Source organism: Hyperolius riggenbachi, chromosome 1 (genome assembly GCF_040937935.1).
Source record: "Hyperolius riggenbachi isolate aHypRig1 chromosome 1, aHypRig1.pri, whole genome shotgun sequence".
NCBI lineage: Eukaryota > Metazoa > Chordata > Amphibia > Anura > Hyperoliidae > Hyperolius > Hyperolius riggenbachi.
Window position 1 is genome coordinate 347,790,346 of NC_090646.1, and position 25,728 is coordinate 347,816,073.

At 41.5% G+C, this 25,728-nt stretch overlaps 1 long non-coding RNA gene across 2 annotated transcripts in view; it reads right to left on the minus strand.

Annotated features, from left to right (window-relative positions):
* Positions 1 to 16,563: 16,563 nt before the first annotated feature.
* LOC137550080 (uncharacterized) overlaps positions 16,564 to 25,728 on the minus strand; it is a 47,280-nt gene continuing 38,115 nt past the window's right edge. The window contains exons 2-4 of one of the 2 annotated variants that reach the window (XR_011026885.1): positions 24,389 to 24,481; positions 19,763 to 19,893; positions 16,564 to 16,637 (exon numbers count right to left, since the gene is read on the minus strand). This is a non-coding gene — a long non-coding RNA (uncharacterized lncRNA). Of the gene's footprint in view, positions 16,638 to 19,571; positions 19,677 to 19,762; positions 19,894 to 24,388; positions 24,482 to 25,728 lie in introns of those variants that run through there. The other variant, XR_011026884.1, reaches the window with a different exon arrangement.

A 25,728-nucleotide genomic window follows, 5' to 3' on the forward strand; every position in this document is an offset into this window, starting at 1 on the left:
TTCCGATAACATACTGCTTAGCACCTGCTAGCAAACAGGATCAAAAGGAAACAGTACATGGAAAGTTGTAAGCATGGCTTATCTCCTGTTGTCGTGTGAGATTTTGAACCAAGGTAGTCCATGGCAGCTGCAGTTTTACCTTGTCATCCATTCACTCTATCACATAATCAAAGCAAGGAATCTGCTTTCGTTTCCTTTAGGGGGTGGCTCAGTCGTTTCATATCAGAATTTGCAGCGCTAAATAAGCCCCGCAAACTCTTTTCACAGATTCAAGTATAGAGATGCTAACACTCACAAAGAGGATTCTGGGAGCTCACTGTGGGTATAAATAGCTCTGAGCAGCCAGCGTAATCTCATTTCATCCTCATACATCCCCAGGATGCTAATAACAGCTAGTGATTCAGAAAGACTGCGGGAGAAGTGTGAATCACTTCTTTCTGGCTGTTTTATTCAAATTCACCCCCAACTCAGTGTTGCTTAGTGCATCACCTGTACTTCACTTATTTGTGTACCGTTATCCACATTGCCTTAACAAATGCTTAGCCTACAGACTTATCATTATTTCTCTTTAGCTATTGCTACAAATATAGCATTAACTTTCCCTTGAGCAGCTTATAACAATAAAAATAGGTATTTTCCTATTTGATTCAAGTTACCTACAAAAGAGCCATCATTTCGAAAACACAAATTATAGTGGAACCTTGGTTTGCAAGCATAATTTGTTCCGGAAACATGCTTGTAATCCAAAGCACTCTTATATCAAAGTTAATTTCTCCATAAAGATTAATGTAAACCCAGGTGACTCGTTCCAAAATCCCCAAAAAAAGTTATATTAAAAAAGTATAAAATAAAAATGTAAACAAGATTTATAACTAGCAGAATCATTTTTTTGTGTGGCTTTAACAAGGAACTTATCCAATGACAGTTACTTTTGAGGATTACATGGAAATGTGACTTTGCACAGTCTCCACACTCAGATTAAGTACTATTAAGTACAATCCCGCAGCGCCAAAGGGAGAACTACTATCGACTCAGTTGTGATGACGTGACACATGTACAGTATACTTTTTTTTGATTGTATATCAAGACGTTGCTTTGTATATCAAGTCAAAATGTCATAATTATTTTTGCTTGTATAGCAAAGCGCTCTTAAACCAAGTTACTCTCAATCCAAGGCTTTACTGTATACAAACTTGCTCATATCAGCTTAGCTAGGATACATTATTCAAAGTATAATCTTAAAATATGTTTTTATTGATAATTGCTGTACTCTATTTTTTCTCAGACAAGATTCTGTCATTTCTAAATAAATTACATGTTTTTCTGCAACATATTATATGCGTTCAGTGTGATCACACTCCTCCGCCTTCATACCTTCTCTATTTTAACATCTTTTGTCTCTTAAGGTAGACTTACCACGAAAGCCACACTATACATGAAATAAGACACAGTCAGAATGAGGGTGAGGTGTTTTCTGATTCTGTATGAGAGCATGCATTATCACAGGCGGTTTTTGCCACAGACAATCCAGACCATCGCTTGTAGTGCCATTGGCTCAAAAAGAGCAGAGGACAGTGTGGGAAGCCTCTGAAGGATCTGGAGGCATCCCTCTCTTTAGGTAAGTATTTACTTTTGGGCATTTATTACACTTTGGGTTCTCTTTAACCACTTAAGCTTGTTTTTGCATCTGAGCAACTTTCACCTCCCATTCATTTTCCAATAACTTTATCACTACTCATCACAATGAACTGGTCTATATCTTGTTTTTTTTCCGCCACTAATTAAGCTTTCTTTGGGTGATACATTTTGCTAATAATTATTTTATTCTAAATCCATTTTAACAGGGATATTAAGAAAGAAATGGAAAAAAAATATTTCTAAGTTTTTGGCCATTATAGTTTGAAATTAATACATGCTACCGTAATTAAAACTCATGTATTTTATTTGCCCATTTGTCCCGCTTATTACACCATTTAAATTATTACCCTATCACAATGTATGGCGCCGATATTTTATTTGAAAATAAAGGTGCATTTTTTCCATTTGCGTCCATCACTATTTACAAGCCCATAATTAAAAAAATTATATTAATATAATCCTTTGACATGCATATTTAAAAAGTTCTGACCCTTAGGTAACTATTTATGTTTTTTTTTTCTCTAATTGTAATTTTTTTTTATTTTTTTTGTATTAAAAATTGTATGTGGGTAATTTTTGGTGTGGGAGGTAAACAGCTAATTATAAATGTAAAAAAATTTATTTATTTATTAAAAAATAGATGTGTGTGTAGTTTTACTATTTGGCCACAAGACCTGGAAGTGTGATCGTACGCTTCAAGGAAGAAGGATGAAGACGGAGACTTTTTGAAACTCAAAAAAACCGCAGCGTCTGATGAGACGCTGTTGGTATTTCTGCGGGGGCTTCGATCAATGAAAGGGATCTATAATCCCTTTCATTGATCACTGGGCTAACGGCCGGCGCGGGAGCACGGCCCATGGGAGTGCGCACAGCCCAACTGGACGGGAATGTTTGTCCAGTTGGGCTTAAGTGGTTAACTGTAACGATTGGTGTAGCAACACAGATGTCTGATTATGTGTGATCTGCAGAATCACTAATAATACAGACGTTATACCTGATTATGTGGTGATGTGCAGTATCACCAATAATACAAGTATAGCTAGCAACCAAAGAGGTATGTAGTGCTTGGTGCAACTGTAACAGATAGTTTAGCTAGACCTCACCAGAGGAGCTGGTGGGTACTATAAAACACCGTAACTCATTAGATAGCTTAACCTCACCAGAGGAGCTGGTGGATACTATAGAACACAGTAACTGATAAATTGGCTTAACCTCACCAGAGGAGCTGGTGGGTACTATTAGAACACAGTAACTGATAGTTTGATTTAACATCACCAGAGGAGCTGGTGGGTACTATTAGAACACAGTAACTGATAGTTTGGCTTAACCTCACCAGAGGAGCTGGTGGGTACTATTAGAACACAGTAACTGATAGTTTGGCTTAACCTCACCAGAGGAGCTGGTGGGTACTATCAGGACACAATAACTGATAGTTTGGCTTCACCTCACCAGAGGAGCTGGTGGGTACTATCAGTAGAGCACCTCACCAGTGACAAGGGCTCACTGGTGAGTAGAGAGGTCAGACAGGCTTTGATCAGTAATGAGCGAGCAGGCACAGTACAGAATCGACAGGCAAGAGAATAGTAAGATATCAGGCAGGGATCAGTAACTGAGTCAGATGGGCAGAAATACAGGAACGATAAGCAAGAGCAGAGTCAGAGGGTAGCAAGAGTCATACACAGAATATCAAATAACAATATACAATATTCCTAGTCTTGTGTGAAATCCCTGGTTTCCTCACAGATCAAAGCACACCGGATACTATCTAAGGTCTGAGCGCTAGCACATAAGTATTCGCAACAGCAGACAAGTTGCGAGTGAACAGAGAAGGCTTATGAAGCAGAGGAGACCCCACCGCCATGCCCACAACAATCAGCCAATCCGGAGCGCCGTGAGTCTCCTCTGACGTCAGCCGACCGGCTGGCCAGCTGACGCACCTCCTCCCTGCATAAAGGTCCTGTCTCCGCGCACGCCCGCGCGATACGGCAACTCTATGTGCAAACGACAGACCCGTCCTCGGCGTACTAGACAACAGAGGCACGGGCGAAGTCCCTGAGCAGGAAGGCAAGGCGGCTGCGGAAACACCCTGCGTATCCGCAGCCGCCATTACTGCGGATGTTACATTAACTTACATTACAGAATGACGTTTCCTTGTCAGAGTTAAATTTATAACATTTTACTCTGCTTGCTTGATGGTGGCAATAAAATGATCATTTCCCTCATCAGTCTTACAGATAACACAAGAATATGTTCCCCGACATTTGATGTGGACCATGCAACAGCTAAGAGTACAAGACCCAATGTGATCTACTAACTTAAAAGGCATGAGAATAGTCAGAGACATGTCAAGTGTCAGGTCAGGTAGAGGACAAGAACAGATGGTCTCACTGAAATGGTCAAAGCTGGCAAAAGGTAAGACATTGCAAGGGCCAGTGGTTGCAGCAGAGTGGTCATAGATAGGATAGAAGTCAGAGTGATGATACACAAAAGATCAGTATGGCTGGAAACAAAATGGAGACTTGGAACTGGAGACAAATATAACTCCTATGTAGCTCAGGAAACTATCTATTGTCCCGACCACTGTCTAGGGTAAATATGGTGAAACTAGATAACTTAGCAGTAGGGTTGTAATCATATCATGCACAATCACGTTATACCGTTTTTTGCGCGGGGAGGGGAGGGGTGTGTGTGATGCAGAGTCGGTGATGCAGAGTCGACTTCCTGGGGGTCCTGTGCACAAGTACTACCTACTCCTTCCTCCTTCCTGTTCTTGTTTTCCATCTCCCTGAAACAGCGCCCCCTGGGCACTGTTACAAGGAGATGGAATGCAAGAACAGGAAGAAGGATGAAGTAAGTACATGCGTGCAGGACCCCCGGCAAGTGAGTATTTGCTTTACCCCGCAGCTGCATCCCCCCTCACCCGACCTGGCTCTCTATACTGCAGGCACCTATCCTTTTTACCTATACTGCGGGCATCTATTCCTGGCCATCTATACTGGCTGCACCTATCCCTGGCTATCTATACTGCGGCCATCAATTCCTGGCTACCTATACTGCAGCCACCTATTATTGGCTACACCCATCCATGGCTACTTATACTGCGGCCACCTATTACTGGCTACACCTATCCCTGGCTACCTACACTGCAGCCACCTATTACTGGCTACACCTATTCCTGACTACTTATACTGTTGCCACCTATTACTGGCTACACTTATCCCTGGCTACCTATACTGCGGCCACCTATTACTGGCTACACCTATTCCTGGCTACCTATACTACGGCCACATATTACTGGCTACACCCATCCCTGGCTACCTATACTGCGGCCACCTATTACTGGCTACACCTATCCCTGGCTACACCTATCCCTGGTGAACCTATACTGTGGCCACCTATTACTGGCTACCACTATCTCTGGTTACCTATACTGTGGCCACCTATTACTGGCTACACCATCTCTGGCTACCTATACTGTGGCCACCTATTACTGGCTGCACCCATTCCTGGCTACTTATACTCCTGCCACCTATTACTGGCTGCACCTATCCCTGGCTACCTACACTGCAGCCACCTATTACTGGCTACACCTATTCCTGTCTACCTATACTGTTGCCACCTATTACTGGCTAGACTTATCCCTGGCTACCCATACTACGGCCACCTATTACGGGCTACACCTATTCCTGGCTACCTGTACTACGGCCACATATTACTGGCTACACCCATCCCTGGCTACCTATACTGCGGCCACCTATTACTGGCTGCACCTATCCCTGGCTACACCTATCCCTGGTGAACCTATACTGTGGCCACCTATTACTGGCTACCACTATCTCTGGTTACCTATACTGTGGCCACCTATTACTGGCTACACCATCTCTGGCTACCTATACTGTGGCCACCTATTACTGGCTGCACCCATTCCTGGCTACTTATACTCCTGCCACCTATTACTGGCTGCACCTATTCCTAGCTACTTATACTGGAGGCACCTTTACCTAACTATCTATACTGGAGGCATCTATACCTGGCTGCCATGCGGGGGTGGAGTGGGAGTGAATCTCTGAAAACGGCACCAGAGATTTGGGCGCAGATGGCAGTAATTGGAATTATGGCTGTAGCAGCGCTCAGTGAGTTATTTGGGCACGTCAAAAGATGGCGCACAAATTACTATAAAAACACTATAATTTGGCCGCCAGCAATAGCTGGAAGCCAAATTACATGTTTCACCACTATCCATGGCGACCTGGAGGGAGAATTGTATTTAACTTCGCCTGGACTTTTGCAGGAGCAAGGTGAGCCATTTTACAGCTTTACCCTGCGTACAAATCTCCCAGGGGCTTAAGTATATGTATGCCTAGGGAGTGGGGGCACATCTGGCTACCATACTGGTGTGTGTGTGGGGGGGCACATAATTTAATGTAAAGGGGAGGCCCAGGTCCAAATAATTGTATAATACCGTATACCATGATACCGTCATACTGTAGTTTTTTTTAGACAGCTATCATACCATGGATTTTCATACCGTTGCAACCCTACTTAGCAGTATGCTTTGATTTGTGAAAATGAAATCTGAGTGGTCGCAGGAAAGCCATGTAAACATGGAGAGGACATGCAAACTTCATGCAGATAGTGTTCTTACCAGGGACCAAAATCACCATGTTGGTTAGTTAGTCTAACCACCTCTAAGCTTACCTTTATAGGACTAATTGGGTTAAAAACAAATCTGGTCTCCTGTTCTGGCAGAGAGGACCCTTTGTTAATATTAATTTCTCCCATTTTTTTTAGTTCTTAATAACATTTTTCCCTATGTGTGGGGATCAAGATGATGCTAGTTCTGTGATGACATTACAAAATAAATTGCTAGTTCTGAGGGGCTTGATTGATAGTGAGGGGCTCTTCAATCAAGACTATGTGCAGAGACAACTACAGGTTACTCTGATTGTTTATAAGAAGATGGAATAGACATGAAAAACTTTCATTTCTGTCTTGTCTCATGTGTTTGCAGGTCTGGGTCTGGTAAATAGAGATGCATAGCAGAATTGTGTCTTTCCATTTTCCGAAAGTTGGAATTTCTATTTCATTTTCTACAATGAAGTTTATAGTAAACTCTGGACCATAAGTGCAGATACTAATCTTTGGGGAGAAGCCCTGTGCTTCCACGTTCCAAATTCCTTTGTAAACATGAGCCAACATGGGGACAAGGGGTAAAAAGTGCTTGGAAGAGAGGACCCAAAGCTGTCCATTTTTTAAAGGTTTGCAAATTTAAAGTAACAGTACACATTTTAAAGGGAACCTAAACTGAGAAGGATATGGATTTTTTCTTTTAAAATAATACCAGTTGTCTGACTCTCCTGCTAATCCTGTGTCTCTAATACTTTTAGCCACAGCCCATGAACAAGCATGCAGATCAGGAGCTCTGACTGAAGTCAGAGTGGATTAGCTGCATGCTTGTTTCAGGTCTGTGATTCAGCCACTACTCCAGCCAAAGAGATCAGCAGGGCTGCCAGGCAACTGGTATTGTTTAAAAGGAAACATCCATATCCCTCTCAGTTAAGGTTCCCTTTAACAAAAAATCCCCAACTGACTAAAGCCTATTGTAGGCTGAAGCATTAAAATGCTAATGAGTTCAAAACCATCACAATGCTTTGAAAAACATTTTCCAGCAAAAAATGTAAGGCCCCGTTCACATCTAAAAAGGCAAAACGGGACCGATTTGCGCTTCCGTTTGGCACGAGTGATTTTACCGCGATTAACATGGTAAAAATCACTGGACACCTCTGCTATTCCAGAGCAATCGCGGTCAGTGCTTTATAAGCACTGTACTGCGATGGCTCCAGAATCGCCCAGAAAATACTGCAGGTAACACGTCTACGATTGCTGCTAATCTGAAAACACCTGTGATCTGCGCCAATCGTGGCAGTGAGAAAACTGCCAAAGGATAACAAAGCACTGGTGCTTTAAAAAAGTGCTAGCACTCTAGCGATTAGCGGAATCACCCGCTAATGTGATTAGTGGGAATCACCCGCTAATGACATAAGTGTGAATGGGCCCTAAAATCAAATTTCAGAAAAACTACAAGATTTTTTATGAAAAAAAAAGTGGCATGCTGGAATGAAATCCAAAACGAGATTTTGGCAATTTTGTCTCTTCCTACTGATAATGACTAAACAATTTTATATTTATCACTGTAAACAACCATTGCATGGATCAAAAGGTCGGTAGAAACTTTAATTTGCACTAAGAATTAATAGTTACATGATCCCAGTGTCTGACAGAACAGGCCAAGAGAATTGAATCCATTCATTCGTATACATAAAACAAACAGCATACAGCAGTAAACATTCTCCTTTCATATTTAATAGCTGTAAGTAGCCTGTTAATTTCAGGGAAGGGAATGAAATGGAAGGGGGAGCTGGTTAGTAGTCCTGGCCCCAATACTCATTATAAATGATTGACAGATGAGAGAGAAGGAAAGGAGCTCTGCACATTATACAATCATCTTTGGTACCTTGCACCACAGTATAAGCAGCAAAGCAGAATGTCTGCTTTGCTCCCACAAAAAATTAGTGTGTGAGCTTTCATTATCTTACTCATCCTGAATGAGTGAAAGCTAGACTCTAAATTGCTACTATAGGCTACAACCTCTTTTTTGCTCTCGCAGCAGCAATGATCACAACCTGTGGTGTCATAGATGTACCATAAAAAGTACTTTATATAGATGTCAAACCAGGTAACAGATCCAGGAAATTACCTGGACTCCAGTTAGGCACTAGTTAGATACAGTAGATAGTTATTTATTTGAAAAGTTTTTTTAAGACTGCCCATCCAGTCCTGTGATTGATAAATATGAGTCATACACCATAGCCAGCAAACCAGAATCAAAATCATTTATTTCACCATGCACAAGTGGGTCGGGCCCAGAATTGGGCTTGGCATGTACAGGACTAATGTAGGATAGGTCACACAGTACAAATACAGCAGTTTAAACACAATAATTACACAGCGTTCAACCATGATTATGTACAATGTGCAGCAGTGCTATTATGTTCTATCGATTACAGCTTGTAAAGGAAGGATAAGTAAATGGGAAGGGGAGGGGGGGGGGGGGGGTTGGGATAAGTGAAGAGAGTTCATAGAGTTCACAGAGTTGACAGCTGAAGGTAAGAAGTTGTTCCTGTGCTTTGAGGTCTTTATGAAAATGGACCAAAACCTCTGGCTTGAGGGAAGACAACTGAAGAAATGGAAGCCTGGGTGTGAGGGATCATTGGCAATACTCAGTGCCCTGGTGCGCAGTCAGGAGTTGTAGAGGAGGTCCAGAGGGGGAAGTGTTTTCCCATTGATTATCACTGCTGATCTGATGACCCTCTGTAATTTGTGTCTGTCGCTGGTGGAGGAGCCAGCGTACCAGACCATGATGGAGGAGCAGAGGAAACATAGCCTCTGTGTTGGTGTTCCAAGTCAGGTCTTTGGAGATGGTAGAGCCCAGAAGGCGTGCACAGGGAACGTTTTCAACATCCGAGCCTTTGATGTGAATTGGAGGTGGGGTGGGAGTGTGCCTCCTAAAGTCAATAATCATCTCAATGGTTTTTGCGGTGTTTAGGACACAGTGTAGTTCTCCCTACACTGGTGGCCAATTCTACCTGGTGGTGGTACTCCTGCTAATTATTTTTGGTGATTAGGCCAACTATGGTGGTGTCATCAGCAAACGTAATTACTTTGACAGAGTTTGATGTGGATATGCAGTTGTTTGTATATAGGGAAAATAGGAACAGCGACAGTACACATCCTTGAGGGGCCCATGTGTTGGTGGTCCTTGGTTGCGAGCTTGACGGCCTGGGATCTGTTTCTGAGGAAGTCCATGATCTACAGGAATAGGGTAGGGTGGACCTCAAGAGCAGCAAGGTTCTCCTGAAGTATTTGGGGGCTTAAGATGTTAAACGCCGAGCTAAAGTCTAGTAGGAGGATCCTAGAATAGGAGTCCGGTGTATCCAGGTGATCGTTGATGAGCTCTGGGCAGATGATTGTGGCATTATCAGTGGACCTATTTGTTCTGTACGCAAACCGAAAAAGGTTAAGCAAGACCTCTTGGAGAGTTTTAGGAGGGGCAGAACTTAGCTTTCAAAAGTTTTCATGATGACAGATGTGAGAGCCACCGGCCTGAAGTTGTTGAGGTTGGAGACACCCTGTTTTTTAGGCAACGGGGATGATGGTGGACTTCTTGAAGCAAGCAGGGACTTTGCCTTCCTGAAGGGATTTGGTGAAGATGGAGGGGAGAATAGGAGCGAGCTGCTGTGCGCAAGTTTTCAGGGAGGCTGGTGACACTCCATCCAGACCTAAGGCTTTCCTAGCATTTATCCTCGACAGCAGAAGCAGAACATCACCTACATTCACAGCCAAAGGGGGTAGGCTTGGATTTAGGACACCTAAGGCAGAGGAGAGGGCAGGTGGCTCTGGGGGCCCTGGTTCTCAAACCTGCAATAGAAGTTACTGAGGCTCTCAGCGGACTAAGTGCTGGGAATTGCATGCTTGTAGTTAGTGGCAGCCTTGAGCCCTTTCCAAACAGCTTGTGAGTCAATCAAGGAGAGGTTCTGATCCAGTTTTTCCACATAGCTCTTTTTGGTGAATCTCATTTCCCTGTTTAGGATGTTTTTTGTTCTCCAGTAGTCCTCCTGGTTTCCGGACTTGTAGGCAGTTACCTTGCTCCTCTGCAGCTGCAATAGTTTATTGGAGAACCACGGTTTGTCATTGGCATACAATAGTCCTCACAAAACGCCTGTCTTTACCCCTGCTTTATTCACCTGACTTCTACCATTTGTGTAAACCCCTCCTTCAACCTAGGGACCAAACAATGTGGAGTAGCAGTTCCCTAAATATTCTGCTCAATCATCAAGCACCCACTGGCAGGGTTCCTTCATGTCATGTTTACACCTGCCAAGCACAAATGACTGTCTCTAATTATCACTAAAAGCACAGCTATTAAATTTATATATCCACACACAAGTAAAAATTTCAAGACCTAATTAAGATTTGCATGCATACGTATGGTCACTGTTAAACATTATTAGGTAACCAAGTACTACACAAGCTGTAAAGGACAACCTGAAAACTGAAAGAACACTGGATCACATGATTATCTAGTTTAAGATGGCTTGTAAAAGCTAGGCAATACTAGCTGTTTTTAATTTGAAAGTGTCTGAGAAAGTGGTCAATGGTGTTTATGTATGTCACAGGTTCCTCATTTCTCTTCTCTGCACTGCCATTTTAAAGCCACTGTGGGATGTGCTCAGATGAGAAATAAAAGGCTCACTAGTGCAGTCCAATGTCAGTTCAACTCTGGGAAGCACATAGTTGTGATGGACTGAGAAAGTTTTGTGCTGCAAAAGCACTAGTTTGTGTTTTTCACTTGTTTATTTTGATCTAGGACAAACAGTACCTTTGTTCCCTATAGAGAGGATTCTCATGTTTAAGATGCAGTAAGTTAAGTCGCTCAACTAGTGACACTGTTTTTGTTTATGCTCTACTACCCGTTTCTCTATAAATATTGAAAATGGCATGTATTTTTTTTTTTTTTTTTTTTTAAACTCTTTTTTCTTTTTCAAACTCAGCCGGTATGTGACCCAGATATGACCATGTGACAGCTGTGAAGCCATCATACGTGGGTCTCAGGTCTGCATCATAGTTTGATTTTCTTTCCTCTCCTCCCCCCTTCCCCCACCCCATCATTACCACAACATATCAAATATTTCCCAAGTGACTCAGATCAAATTAATTATAGTAAAAAAGAAAGAAAGAAAGAAAGAAAGGAAGAGAAAAAACAGAACAAAATACAAATACCAACAAAAAAAACCTCCACCTACCCATCTTAATGTTAAGTGGTTAAATATCCCTTTCCGACTACCCCCTTATTTTATGTGCATGTCCTCGATGCATGAGCCAACAGGGCCGGACCGAGCCTAGTGGGGGGCGGGGGGGGGGGGGGGGACAGGCCGCATGCACAAACAGGTCACATATCTAAACTGAGAAGCAAAGCAATTACTCTTATTTCAACTTTCATACACATTCATATAAGAGCCTTCTATACTTCAACATATATCCATGCAACTGCACATTCATCCATCCATTTATCCTTACAATTTCAGTTGGTAATATAGTGGTTATTTGGTTCCTTTCTCCTCATCCCTCCCACTTCAAATACTTAACTTCATATTATATGTTACTTATTTTTTCCCATGCAATTTTCCATTCCTCCATTTGTTTGTTGGTGCCAGCATCTTCCACACAGCCCTCGCCACCTTGTAGAAAATCTGACATCATCCATATCCACTCTTCCATACTGGGAGCTTCGGGGTTCTTCCAGGATTTTGCTATAAGTTTCCTGGCCACAATTGCTGCAGGGGTTACTAGTTTATTTGCATGTCTTAAGCTGTCAGGTTCCATGCAACTCAACAGAGCTATACTGGGATGAAAAGGGGAAGGAAGTTTAATGAAATCTCCTATCTCTCTCCAAAAGTTCTGTATAACCGGGCACGACCACCACATATGCATGTATGAACCAAATGCGGTAAGACATCTCCAACAGTTCCCATTCCCGCCTTTAAATTTAGCCATCTTAGAGGGTGTGAAGTACCATCTCGTCATGAGTTTATAATTAACAAGTTGAAATGAGGTATAACCGGGGGTCCAAATTTCCTGGAATACTGCTCCCCAATCCAAGTTTTTGATATGATTTAGGTCTTGTTCCCAGCCTTTACAGAACTTAGGTAGAGGATCAGTTTGACAACTGTCAAGAAGAAAATATAAATTTGTTGACATTCCCTTCCCCATCCTCGAATGAAGAAAACACTTTTCATAAATATTTATGGTTTTACTTATATTATCCTTATGTTTGGAAAGGTAGCTCCTGACCTGGAAGCTCCACAGCCCCTTATCCATTCTGACTATGTTATAGATCTCCCTCAATGTGGAATCTCTGTGGCCAACCAAGTCTAGGATTCCAACATCTCGAGGGAGCCCACTTTCCTTAAACCACCCTGAAGTTAAGCCAGGTTGAAAATCTGGATTATTGCGTAGAGTGGTTAGTAATGATATTTTGTTGCTCTTTGACATAGATCTTATAGCTTCCATATGGGTTTTAATTGCAGGTGCTAATAATGGATGGCTGATAGAAGGGAGGAGTTTTACTACCGTGTGGGGGTGCCACGAATCCAGCATATCAAAATTAAACAGACTTCTTTCATATGTTGTCCAGAATCTCTTCGGGTCGCATATCCTGAGATCTAAGATTCTTTGCAATTGAAAACATTGGGCATATCGTTTAATATTTGGTGCCCCCATTCCTCCCAATTTCTTGTGCCTGCTTATTATCTTATATGAAATTCTGCGGTTTGGTGTTCTCCATATGAAATTTTGAAATATATTGTTCTAGACATTATACCAATTCCTCTGGATGTTTATTGGCAGATTTTGTACTATAAATATTATTTTAGGAAGAATTTTCATTTTTATAAAGTTGATTTTCCCAATTGTATTAAATTGGGCATTTTTCATTTTACTCAGTATCTTCTCACAATCTTTTTGCACTGGTGTATAATTATATTTAAATAGATCATTGAAATCACTACATAAATTGATACCGAGATATTTAATATGAGAATTGGTATAATGAATGCCATACCTTAGTTGTAGGGTGCTCAATATTTCGGCGGGACTTTTTATGTTTAATACCGTAGTTTTAGAATTATTTACTTTATAGTTCGAGTATTTGGAAAATTCAGTTATTATTTTATTTGCTGCTTCGAAAGAGGTCAGGGGATTGGTTAGTGTCAGAAGAAGGTCGTCCGCGTATGCTAGTAGTTTACTTTCATAGTTACCTATATGCCACCCAGATATCTCCATGTCAGAATGGATCATGCGTATTAACACTTCTATGCCTAAATTAAATATTAGGGGGGAGATTGAACAGCCCTGCCTCACGCCGTTCCCCAAAGGGAAGGAGTATGTCAAGGTACCATTGATTTTTACTCTGGCTGTTTGGTTTAAATATAGATTTTTGATTCGTTTGATAAAGATGGGACCGATACCATAGTGTTCTAAAGTTGTGTAGATAAATGGTCTTGAAATACGGTCAAACGCCTTTTCAGCGTCAATGGCCACTAAGATGGCATCTTCATTACGAATTTTTGCGTTATATATAAAGTTTATTGCTGAAGAAATATTGTCCGATAGCCTGCCCGATTTTCTAAAACCCATCTGCTCCTTCCCCAGTAGCTGATCTAACACCCTTTCCAGTCTTAATGTTAGAATTTTTGAATATATTTTAACGTCAATATTAATTACCGAAATGGGACGATAGTTGCTACACTGTAGGGGATCTTTACCTTCTTTATGTATTAGGGTGATTGCGGCCTGATTTGATTCTCTAGAAAAGGTCTCACTTTCATCCAGATTATTAATCATTAAACAATAGTCAGGTGCCATCTCCTCTATGAATGCTTTATAGAACTCCGAGGTGAACCCGTCGAGACCCGGACTCTTACCGATTTTAAGCAAATTTACTGCCTCTTTAAACTCTATTTCTGTTACCGGGGCATCCAGCGTATCTTTGTTCTCGACTGTAATTTTTGGTAAATTTACTTGTGTGAGATACCTGTTCATATTATCAAATGGCATTTCCTGCTTTATACTATATAGCTCTGCATAATATTTCCCAAATACTTGTCCTATTTCTTGCGTGCTGTAGCTTAATTGACCGAAATGATTCTGTATTTTTTCTATGAATTGGGCTGTTGTCTTTTTTTTTGATAGCTTGGCCATAAGTTTTCCTGGTTTGTTACAGTTTATGACAAAATCTTTTTTGAGTTTTTTATATTCTTTACTACATTTTTCATTTAATATTTTATTTATCCTATGCCTAATTGAATTAACTTTCAAAAAATTATCCTGCTCAGGATTTTCCTTATGTATGGCTTCCGCTGTTTTGAGTTCATCCATTAAATTATCTAGCTGCTTCGTTTTTTGTTTTCTAATTTTACTTGCTATTGCTATTAAGGATCCCCTTATAACGCATTTAAAGGAATCCCACATTATTTTTCCGGAATTTACTGAACCCTGATTTTCTGCGAAGAATTGTTTAATCTGGGTCGCTACTGTCTCCTTCACTGTAGGCTCAAGCAAGACAGAGCTGTCCAATCTCCACCGCCAATCAGTCGTGACATCCTTGTTCCACTTAAGGGTGAGTATCACTGGTGCATGGTCAGAATAAGTAATACTTCCTATTTTTATTTCTATTATTTCCAGAATTTCATTTTGTGGCAATAAGAATAAATCTAGTCTAGTGTAGGTATTGTGTACTCCCGAATAGAAGGTATAATCTCTCACCCCGAGGTTATAAATTCTCCAGACGTCTACCATTCTATACTTTTTTAAATGTTGTGTGAGGGATGTAATTTGTTTTTTTTGAAATATGGGACATACCTTTCGAAGAGTCTAGGTTGGGTTCAAGGGGGAGGTTAAAATCTCCTCCCATTATAATTTTCCCTTTTTTTAATTCACTCACTTTATCCAATGCTTTTTTTATAAAAGCACATTGGCCATTATTTGGTGCATATATGTTTGCCAGCGTGACGGCATGGCATGTATGTAGTCTGTACAGCACAAATAAACCCTGGTATTGGTGAAACACAAAGACTAGCTGTGGAAGAAGGCAAAAATAAACCAACAAACAGACAAAAAACTGTTACCTATCCCCCTGTGCGTGTGTGAGTGTATATATATATATAAATATATATATATATATATATATATATATATATATATTTAGATTGTGTGTGTGTGTGTGTGTGTATATATATATATATATATATATATATATATATATATATATATATAATTAGATTGTGTGAGTGTGTGTGTGTGTGTGTGTGTGTGTGTGTGTGTGTGTGTGTGTGTGTATATATATATATATATATATATATATATATATATATATATATATTTATAATTAGATTGTGTGTGTGTGTGTGTGTGTGCGTGCGTGCGTGTGTGTGTGTGTGTGTGCAAAATATATTGTTGTTCAATAGCTAACTCATTAATTTGTAGCTTGCTGCTTGCAGCTGTTGGACGACCTGCATTACTGACAAATGATATCTCATGTACAGCATTACACAGTGATCTGATAGCAATTGTTACCAGAGACACTGAACAATTGCTGCTTCAAGACCCGAACATCCAGATTTTTAACATGTTTTACTTGAAGGTAAACCATGGGATTAAACAGATTACCTGACACTCATGGTAAGAGAAAAATTGCTCTTAAAAGTAGGTATAAGTATAATTTGCTGTCAAGAGCGTGCCTATTTTCTAACATCAGTGAAATGGCTTGGCAAATAAACATGAAGCAGTACTATCCTGAAATGCCCCATTTAAGACCTTTAGAAATCAAAGTAGATGTAGCTTTCAGGGACTTAGTAGCAGCAGGCAGTGAATTGCAATGATAACAATCAGTACCCTGTCACAGTCTCTGTCAGTGTTAATACACAATGTGCAGTATTAAAACACAAAGATGTGGTCTTTGATGTTACATATACAAGGCAGCAACACAATATCCGGAGCAGTTGGTAGGCTTATGTCTATAAAGTACTGTGCTCTGCTGTCCTGTGTAGTCTGCTTGTCAGTCAGAACTGGCCAGAGTCCCAGGGATGTTGTGTTACTATGGGAACGGTCAGGATACAGGAGAGAGAGGAGCAGCAATGGACCCAAGAGATTACATGAACATTAGAAAAAGGATGTGTGTGTGTGTGTTTCTTTTTTGTAAGATTGCATATGGGTGATGCACAGAGTGAAAACTCCACACATCCTTTATGGTTGGAAAGCAATTTTTGTTTATTATTTTCATGATCACAGAAATTAGCAACATTAGGACGATTTTCAAGATAATGCACTGTTTACTACATACAGTTTGGTCATAGCATCCCCATGAGCCGGTTTGCAGCATCCTAAATAAAAAACGCAGAACTCATTAAAAATGCACTTCAAAGTGAACACATCTGAGGCCGTTAATTTGCAAGCATATGCTATATTTATCATATTCTGTGTACAGCTTCACTACTGTGCAGTATATCAACACAGATCCTTTCACTTACCTACACATAAACACAATATAACCTAATCACCTTCAACTAAAAATATCTCCCGAACGGTTTCTTCCTGACACTGGACACCACTAAAATGCTAGTGTATGCCCTCATTATATCACAACTAGACTACAGTATCATCTAAGTGTTTCTTGGTACTGCCATTTTATCTATAAGCAGCATATTTTCTTTGTATATCAAGGACAGAAAAAAAGAATGTGTATTGGCATATACTACAGCCTGTAAGATTTAACATATTAAATGTAAGATGGGTACACCTAACTCACAGCTGACAGTTTAATTTTATCATATTTTAAGACCCCTTAAAGTGGTAAGAAACTCAGCATTTCTTGTTTGCTCTAAAGGTTTATTTACAGCATAAAATCTACTACCACAATACAATTTGTAGCAGAACAGAATTCAAACAGTTAAACACAGCACTTTGTTCTTCACCGGAAAGCTTTTTGCTACAGTGGTCAGCTTCTAGCCACATCTGAAGTGGTGATAACATCATCTTTTGTTTACATTCCTTTGTCAGATACATTTAGTAAACATTATCAAAGCGCTGAAACTGAGCTCTCTCTGCTTCTAGTTTGTGTGCAACTGAGAAGTGATCATTAGATATATTTCAAAATATAAATACAGCAGCTATGCAATAAAATGTAATGGCAGCTTTCAGAGCAGAGAAAGTGTACTTTGAGAATTTGTAATTTGTAGACAGATATTATTACTAGTGCAAAAAAAGCAAATAATAAAAAGTAGAAAAATATATTTTTATTAAATGTTATGTCAGAATAACTTCTCGAAGTATGTTTGGAGAATGACTTTGGAGTGTTCCCTCCCTATCACAGATTCAGCAGATGAAATTGCTGCTTTTTCCTTTTCTCATCTTTTCATCAATGAATTTGCTTTTTTATGTGACAGGTAATTATCCCTTTCAGCAAAATGTCATTACATCTTAAATTGAAATTAGCTATCAATTTCTGATCTTAACTAGTCTAGACTATTCTGAGGAAGAGTTAAAGTTCTGAATTAATATTCAATTGATTTTATTTTAATCCTTTTTTCCTTTCATTTTGACTCATAATGCCTGTACTACACATTTCAAAATCATACTGTTGTCAAAACAAGTTGATTTTCTTATTTTCTTGGTAAAAAAAAGCATTTCAGACCTAATTTGGCTGACTGTTTCTTCATCTTCTAGAATCCAGTGGTTCAACGTCCATTTACCTCTACAGTGTTTATATCATGTAATTTTTAATATTACCGGGGAACAAGCCAAAAAAGTTCCTATGTCAAACTTCTTCACCTCTGTTAGGAGGGATTGGTGAACAAAAAAGTAATTCATATGAGAATAGGATTGATGTATGAAAAGAAGGTATGATCCCTTTCTCTTCTGAATCTGCTTGTCAGAGATGCTTTTATTTATATCAGTGAATGGGTCAAGAGGTATGTTACAATCCCCACCCAGAATCAGCACCCCTGTGGCTTATCTATACGCTCCCATACTCCGGTCAGGAAACTGCCCTGGTCCTGGTTAGACCCGTAAGCATACACCAAGGCGCCAAAATGAATAAGATACACTAAAATTAGTTTAAAAATGGGAGGTAGTAGTAGACTTCCCCAGCACAGTGTAGATAAAACAGTGACACCTACAGGCTGGAGGCAGGGACACCACACACTTCTATCTACTGTATATGTACATATATATATATATATTCACCTGAATCAGACAATTCATGTCATCAGTTTGGAGGTAACTCCACCGCTACATCCCAATTTTAAACTGATGTTAGTACATGTTTATTTTTTTATTATTTTTGGCACCGCCACTTTTCAAATATGTGCAGTCTTCTGCCCCCCCTCCCCCCTCAGTAGAGGGGTGTTGCTCCTTATTTCCGTATCTACAGAGAGCTTCACCTGAGTGGGGTTTAGTGTAATCTCCCCACCTGCTTTTACAGTGGTTGCCTTAGCGGTCAGTGTTTTTCCTTCTAACCTCCTCCATCAAATGTTTTAGTGGGTATATTAGCCCCTCCCACATTTTAAAACATACATTTTATTGATCTTATATTTTAAATCTTTGAAAATGTAAAATTAATGATTCTGCCTCCCTCAGCTATTTTTCGCTTGCTCTGTCTCAGGTTTTTTTCATTGTAGTACCCCTAAAAAAGTATTTTTTAAAAAATCAAACCTAACTTTACTACTCCACTACAGCCAGTACAATTATCTCACATTACTACAAAATCTTTACGCTTCTAGTGTGAACTGGACCATTGAGAATCCCACTGGATGAGTATTCTCATTGGTCAGTTCAGTGAATTAAAGGAAGCCTCGGCAGGAGATTAAAAAATCGCATTTGCCAAAGTTCACTACATTTTGTTGCTACACTAAACAGAAAGGAAGCCCTGGCAATTTGGCAAATGCATAATTGAACCTCCAGCATGTGCCTCCCAATGATCTTCTATTCTTCCTTCATTGAACTGTGAAAATTAGAGGATCCAAGAGGATTACAACACTAATGAACAGCTTGTATGAATACATGGATTACAGTAAGGGATATGAAGACTTTTGTTTTGTTTTCAGAACTGTCAGTTTAATTTTAAGTGGTTTGAAGTGTTTTATTTTATTTTTGAAACAGTAAGGACTGCTATTTAATCCTTAATCCAGCAATCTGATTCACAGCTGGTATCCTGGATGACAATCCACTTCCACACCGGGAGGCTACAATGCTCACTTCAGTGAGATACAACCACCACACCCCACGCAGTGGCCACTCACCATTATACAATGACCCTCAATCAAGTGGGTCTTCAGCGCTTATGGAGTCATCTGGCCGCCCCCTGCCATTCACTGGATAATTCCTCCTCCTAATCTCAAGCTGCTGTTGCTGGTCTTTAACACCTCAAAAAAGACATACCAGAGCTCCCATAGAGTAAAATTGTAAAATTTGTAAAATGACTTTAATTATAAAAAGATTGCACACTTACAAGCCAAGCTGTGGTATTTCGCATAGAATTTTTGTGGGCTCCACCGCAAACGTTGGCCGCCGGGTCGGCTTGTTGCGCTGTCTTGCCTCCCACTGCGCTCCACGTCTGTCCCCACGCTTGCACTTCTAAAGCTGCAGAGCGCAAAATTGTAAAGAATAACCTATGGTTCTGAAGTGGTTAAACTGCTGGTGTTATTAACAGGTAGCCTTCTTATCATCCATTCATACTAAAACAGATCCACATGGCAGCACATTTGTTAATTGGTTTAAGCAAAACTTATTTTGCCTGATTTTTGGTTGCTGCAGCTATTGCTAGGTCTTAATGTTAATAATAGTTGTAAGGTCTTAGGTCTCCAGTGTGCAAATGCAATCCTACTTTCAGCCACATTCACGGCTAAAATATTATATTCATGTTTTATACAACCAAGTATGTGAGTGTAGTGGTTAAACAGTCCCTGGGAAGTTGCTGTATTAAATGCAGCTGCAAGGTATAGTATGGTGTAAAAGTATGCAGGGCTGGTTTAAGGGGACCTGGGGCAAGCTTAAGCAGGGGCCCCCTATCCTCCCCCCGATAGTTCCCCTCCCCCACAGATAAACACTACCCCACTGCACGCAGGTGAACACAGGCGTGCACACACACACACACACAGATATACACACACACACACACACACACACACAGATATACACACACACACGCACACACAGATACACACACAGACACACACTCACGCAGAGTTCCCACGGTCACACTGCTTCCCTCCCTCACTCCCATGCAGATGTTCCCTGCCCTTCTCATCCCCTCAGCAGTTTGCCCCTCCTTTCCTCATTTTCCTCTCCCTCCCTCCCTCCCTCCCATGAATCATTTAAGCAGAGACAATCACTCACTATCTGTTCCGTTGCAAGCGATGGGGTCTACAGCGTCAGCATTCTCCTGTGTAGTAAAGGCTTCACATACAGTGGGTTGCAAAAGTATTCAGCCCCTTTGATGTTTTCCACATTTTTTCATATTACTGTACAAACATGAATCAATTTTATTGGAATTCCACATGAAAGACCAACACAAAGTAGTGTACACATGAGAAGTGGAACGAAAATCATACATGATTCCAAACATTTTTTACAAATAAATAACTGCAAAGTGGTGTGTGCGTAATTATTCGTCCCCCTTTGATCTGAGTGCAGTCAGTTGCCTATAGACATTGCCTAATGAGTGCTAATGACTAAATAGAGTGCACCTGTGTGTAATCTAATGTCAGTACGAATACAGCTGCTCTGTGAGGGCCTCAGAGGTTGTCTAAGAGAATATTGGGAGCAACAACACCATGAAGTCCAAAGAACACACAAGACAGGTCAGGGATCAAGTTATTGAGAAATTTAAAGCAGGCTTAGGCTACAAAAAGATTTCCAAAGCCTTGAACATCCCACGGAGCACTGTTCAAGCAATCATTCAGAAATGGAACACAATGGCACAACTGTAAACCTACCAAGACAAGGCCATCCACCTAAACTCACAGGCCGAACAAGAAGAGCGCTGATCAGAAATGCAGTCAAGAGGCCCATGGTGACTCTGGACGAGCTGCAGAGATCTACAGCTCAGGTGGGAGACTCTGTCCATAGGACAACTATAAGTCATGCACTGCACAAAGTTGGCCTTTATGGAAGAGTGGCAAGAAGAAAGGCATTGTTAACAGAAAGCATCAGAAGTCCCGTTTTCAGTTTGCCACAAGCCATGTGGGGGACACAGCAACCATGTGGAAGAAGGTGCTCTGGTCAGATGAGACTAAAATGGAACTCTTTGGCCAAAATGCAAAACGGTATGTGTGGCAGGAAACTAACATTGCACATCACTCTGAACACACCATCCCCACTGTCAAAAATGGTGGTGGCAGCATCATGCTCGGGGGGTGCATCTCTTCAGCAGGGACAGGAAAGCTGGTCAGAGTTGATGGGAAGATGGATGGAGCCAAATACAGGGCAAACTTGGAAGAAAACCTCTTGGAGACTGCAAAAGACTTGAGACTGGGGGGGGGGGGGGGGGGGGGATTCACAATGACCCTAAACATATAGCCAGGGCAACAATGGAATGGTTTAAAACAAAACTGTGAGAGATTGCGGAAAAGCCGCCACATGTGCTACTGAGCAGGCGGCTGATTCCGCATCCAGTGCGGCGGTTTGCACGCGGAAGCATGTGTTTGGTAGCAGGGCAGAACGCGGAAAAGCCGCCACATGCAACAACAGTAAGGCGGCTGGTTCCGCGTCCAGCGCGGCGGTTTGCACGTGGAAGCGTGTGTCTGGTGTGGCTGAGTCTGTTAGTGCACATAGACTTAGGAATACACGCGCGCGCGCTGAGAGGCAGAATTCTTATACTAAGCAGGAAGAGTCAGCTGACCACGCCGATCAGCTGACTCCTGAGCGGGATACTACTGGTTGAGCAATTAGGGGTGATGCTGGAGAGCACTACTCCATATATAGTTCCTGCTGGTCACTTGCAAGTTGTCTGCCGTTGCGATCACTACGTGGAAGCACTCAGACCTAGTCAGATCCTCAGTGTGTTTGAACCAGGTGGACCTGGGAATACACACTTAGCCAGATTATTTGAATTGTATTCTGTTTATGCTTAAGCTAGTTCCAGGGTGTAGAGACCAAGGACCTCACACCCAGCTTAGGGAACTGTGTTATCATCTGTGTTATACTTCAGACTAGTTCCAGGGTGTAGAGACCAAGGACCCCACACCCAGCTTAGGGAACTGTGTTATCATCTGTGTTATACTTCAGACTAGTTCCAGGGTGCTGAGACTACTGACCTCGCACCCAGTCTAGGGAATACTGTATTATCATCTGTGTATTTTTCAGACTAGTTCAGGGGTGCTGAGACCAAGGACCTCGCACCCAGAATAGGCATTGTTTGATATATGTTATGACTTATAGCTTTTCTGACTACTCCTCTGTCTTCTGATTCGGTACCTCGTATATCTGATATTCCGTTGCCAGACCCTGCTTGACTGTCAGTGTGTTGCCGACCCGGCGTGCCCGACCTCTAGAGCTATCTCTCCCCTTAAAAGAGATAGTCTCCAGATCAGATAGTGACATCCATCTTAGGTGTTATTCACTCCTAGGTCCTTCCCGTCTCCAGCCTGACTCCTCCCCCTGGAGAGCCTCAGGCTGCTGGAAGGTTCTCCCAGAGCTGTGTCTCTATATTGTATACCACCTGCTCAGCAGGTACATTACTCAAAGTATTACTGTTACACCAAACACTCACTTATCCTTAGGTGTCCAGAGGTTAGCAATATATCTGATTATCGGTGATACTGCAGATCATCAATAATAAAGTATATATCTGCATTCTTGGTGATACTGCAGATCACCAATAATCAGATTCTCTCTGCGTGCTGACACCAATCGTTACAAAAACATATCTATGTGTTAGAATGGCCCAGTCAAAGTCCAGATCTAAATCCAATGGAGAATCTGTGACAAGATCTGAAAACTGCTGTTCACAAACGCTGTCCATCTAATCTGACTGAGCTGGAGCTGTTTTGCAAAGAAGAATGGGCAAGGATTTCAGTCTCTAGATGTGCAAAGCTGGTAGAGACATACCCTAAAAGACTGGCAGCTGTAATTGCAGCAAAAGGTGGTTCTACAAAGTATCGACTCGTATTGGCTGAATAATTACGCACACCCACTTCACAGTTATTTATTTGTAAAAAATGTTTGGAATGATGTATGATTTTCCATCCACTTCTCACATGTACACCACTTTGTATTGGTCTTTCACGTGGAATTCCAATAAAATTGATGCATGTTTGTGGCAGTAATGTGACAAAATGTGGAAAACTTCAAGGGGGCTGAATACTTTTGCAACCCACTGTAGATAAAGATACAGGAGAATTCCGACACTGTAGACCCCAGCGGCGCCAGCGCTGGCAACGGAACAGATAGTGAGTGACTGCCGCTGCTTAAATGATTCATGGGGGAGGGGAGCACAGCGCAGCATCTATCTGTTGCCAGCGAGACATTCGGGGGCAGGAGGGGCCTCATAGAGCAGCAGGGAAAGAACAGTTGCCAGGGTCTGGCAGTGCAGGGGCCCCTGGGGCAATTGCCCCCTTTGCATCAATGGCAGCGCTGGCCCTGAAAGTATGACCCACTCCTTGTTGGCTTGTAGAGCTGAGCTGAGTGTGAAGATGTCACAACATCACACCTCCTCCTATATTAGCTGGACAGACACTCGCATGTATACATAGCAAATAACTACTGACTCATCGCTCCAAAAATTTTAAAGCAGTGAAAAAACATTTTGTAAAATATAGATTATTTGATGTATATGTATAATGTAATTTTTTACACAGAAGCACTGGAGTTCAGTTTTAATTTGTCATTTTTGTTACCATTAAGAAAATAGTATATCGTATAATAATTCTGATTTTAAAAAAAAGCGTATTTAAAGCTCAAAAATATGAATGTCCTATTATCAGCAGACAAAGGAAACCGCAGGCAGGTCTTCACACAGGGCTGTTATAAATAGATGGATGGAAAGAACCTTAGACAGTAGTTCTCCCTCCCTCCTATTCTTATCATCAGCAGTTAAAGTCACTAGATCTCAATATAGCTCTCTAAAATTACTTGCCTTTGTCCTGCACATGATGTGGGAAACTGTGAAGTTCTCTATTCAACTTGTAATCTCTGACAGTGCTGGGCAGATGTAACAAAAGGGGTCTATCTGTGGAGAAAAGCGAACATGAGAGCCCATTTTTACCAGTCTGCAAAACCTTAAATTACTTTTTTTTCAAGAGATATCTCGTGACATCCAGAGGCTGCAGTCCCGCCCATGTGACACGAGAGGTTTAACCACCAATATCACAAGTAGGATTATTCATCAAGGCAGCGGGGAATTCAGCAACGTGCTACTAATCTTACTTGTAGCATTTCAATTATCTTTTTTCTTATATATAGACATTTAAAGCCAAAGTACCTCCTACAACAGGTGCTTGATCTTATCTTCAGCAAGATTGTTAGCTAAAAATACTATAATAGGGAATGGAAATCCATCGATCCTAGCATGGCCCTACATCAGAAGTCCTCCTCATCCCAACAGGCAGAGGGTGTAGGGAAGTGGCTGACAGTATAGGTTACCTGTTCTGTCATGCAATCCTGTAATCTCACTCTTACATCCATCCAGGCCCTGGTATATGGCAGTCTTGTGGGAAATATGTGACAGATGGATCCATGGAGACCATAAGTCGAAACAGGTAACTATAATTATCAACCAATTCCCTGTGTTGGTCTACCTGTGTAGTGGATAGGGGGTTGGGGTACATATTGGTATGGAGATCTCTAGGAATACTTAGGGATTTATTGGCTGACTGGGAGACCTATGGGGCACTGGCAGAGGGGTTAATTATGGAAGCATTGAGGAATATGTTTTATATATCGGAAAGATGCTGGTGATGTAATGGCTGTACAGGGGAGTGGATACTAGGGAGACCTGTGCGTACATGGTGAGTATAATGGCTGCAATAAGGGATATGTTTAGACATTGGAGGGGAAAAAATGGCCACAGTGGGGCACATGTTGAAATAATGAGGAAATAATGGCCACACCAGGGAACATGTTGGAATAATGGGAAAATAATTGGCCACACAGGATAATATGTAGATGTACACGAGGGATGATATATTGTAAAACTGGGGGATATAAAGGCTACACAGCGCCGTAGGGCAGATCGGCGATCTCCGGCCTCTGATTGGCCGGGGATCACCGTCATTTGATAGGCTGAAGCCTATCCTACAATGCGCAGGACGGATATCCATCCTGCGCACTTCACAGCCAGACGGAGAGGGCGGAAGAGGTAGGGAGGGCGGAAAACGCTGCGGAGAGGGGCTTTGAGCAGCCCCCCCGCTCGGCCACACAGAGCGGCGGCGATCAGACCCCCCCAGCAGGTCATCCCCCTAGTGGGGAAAAAAGGGG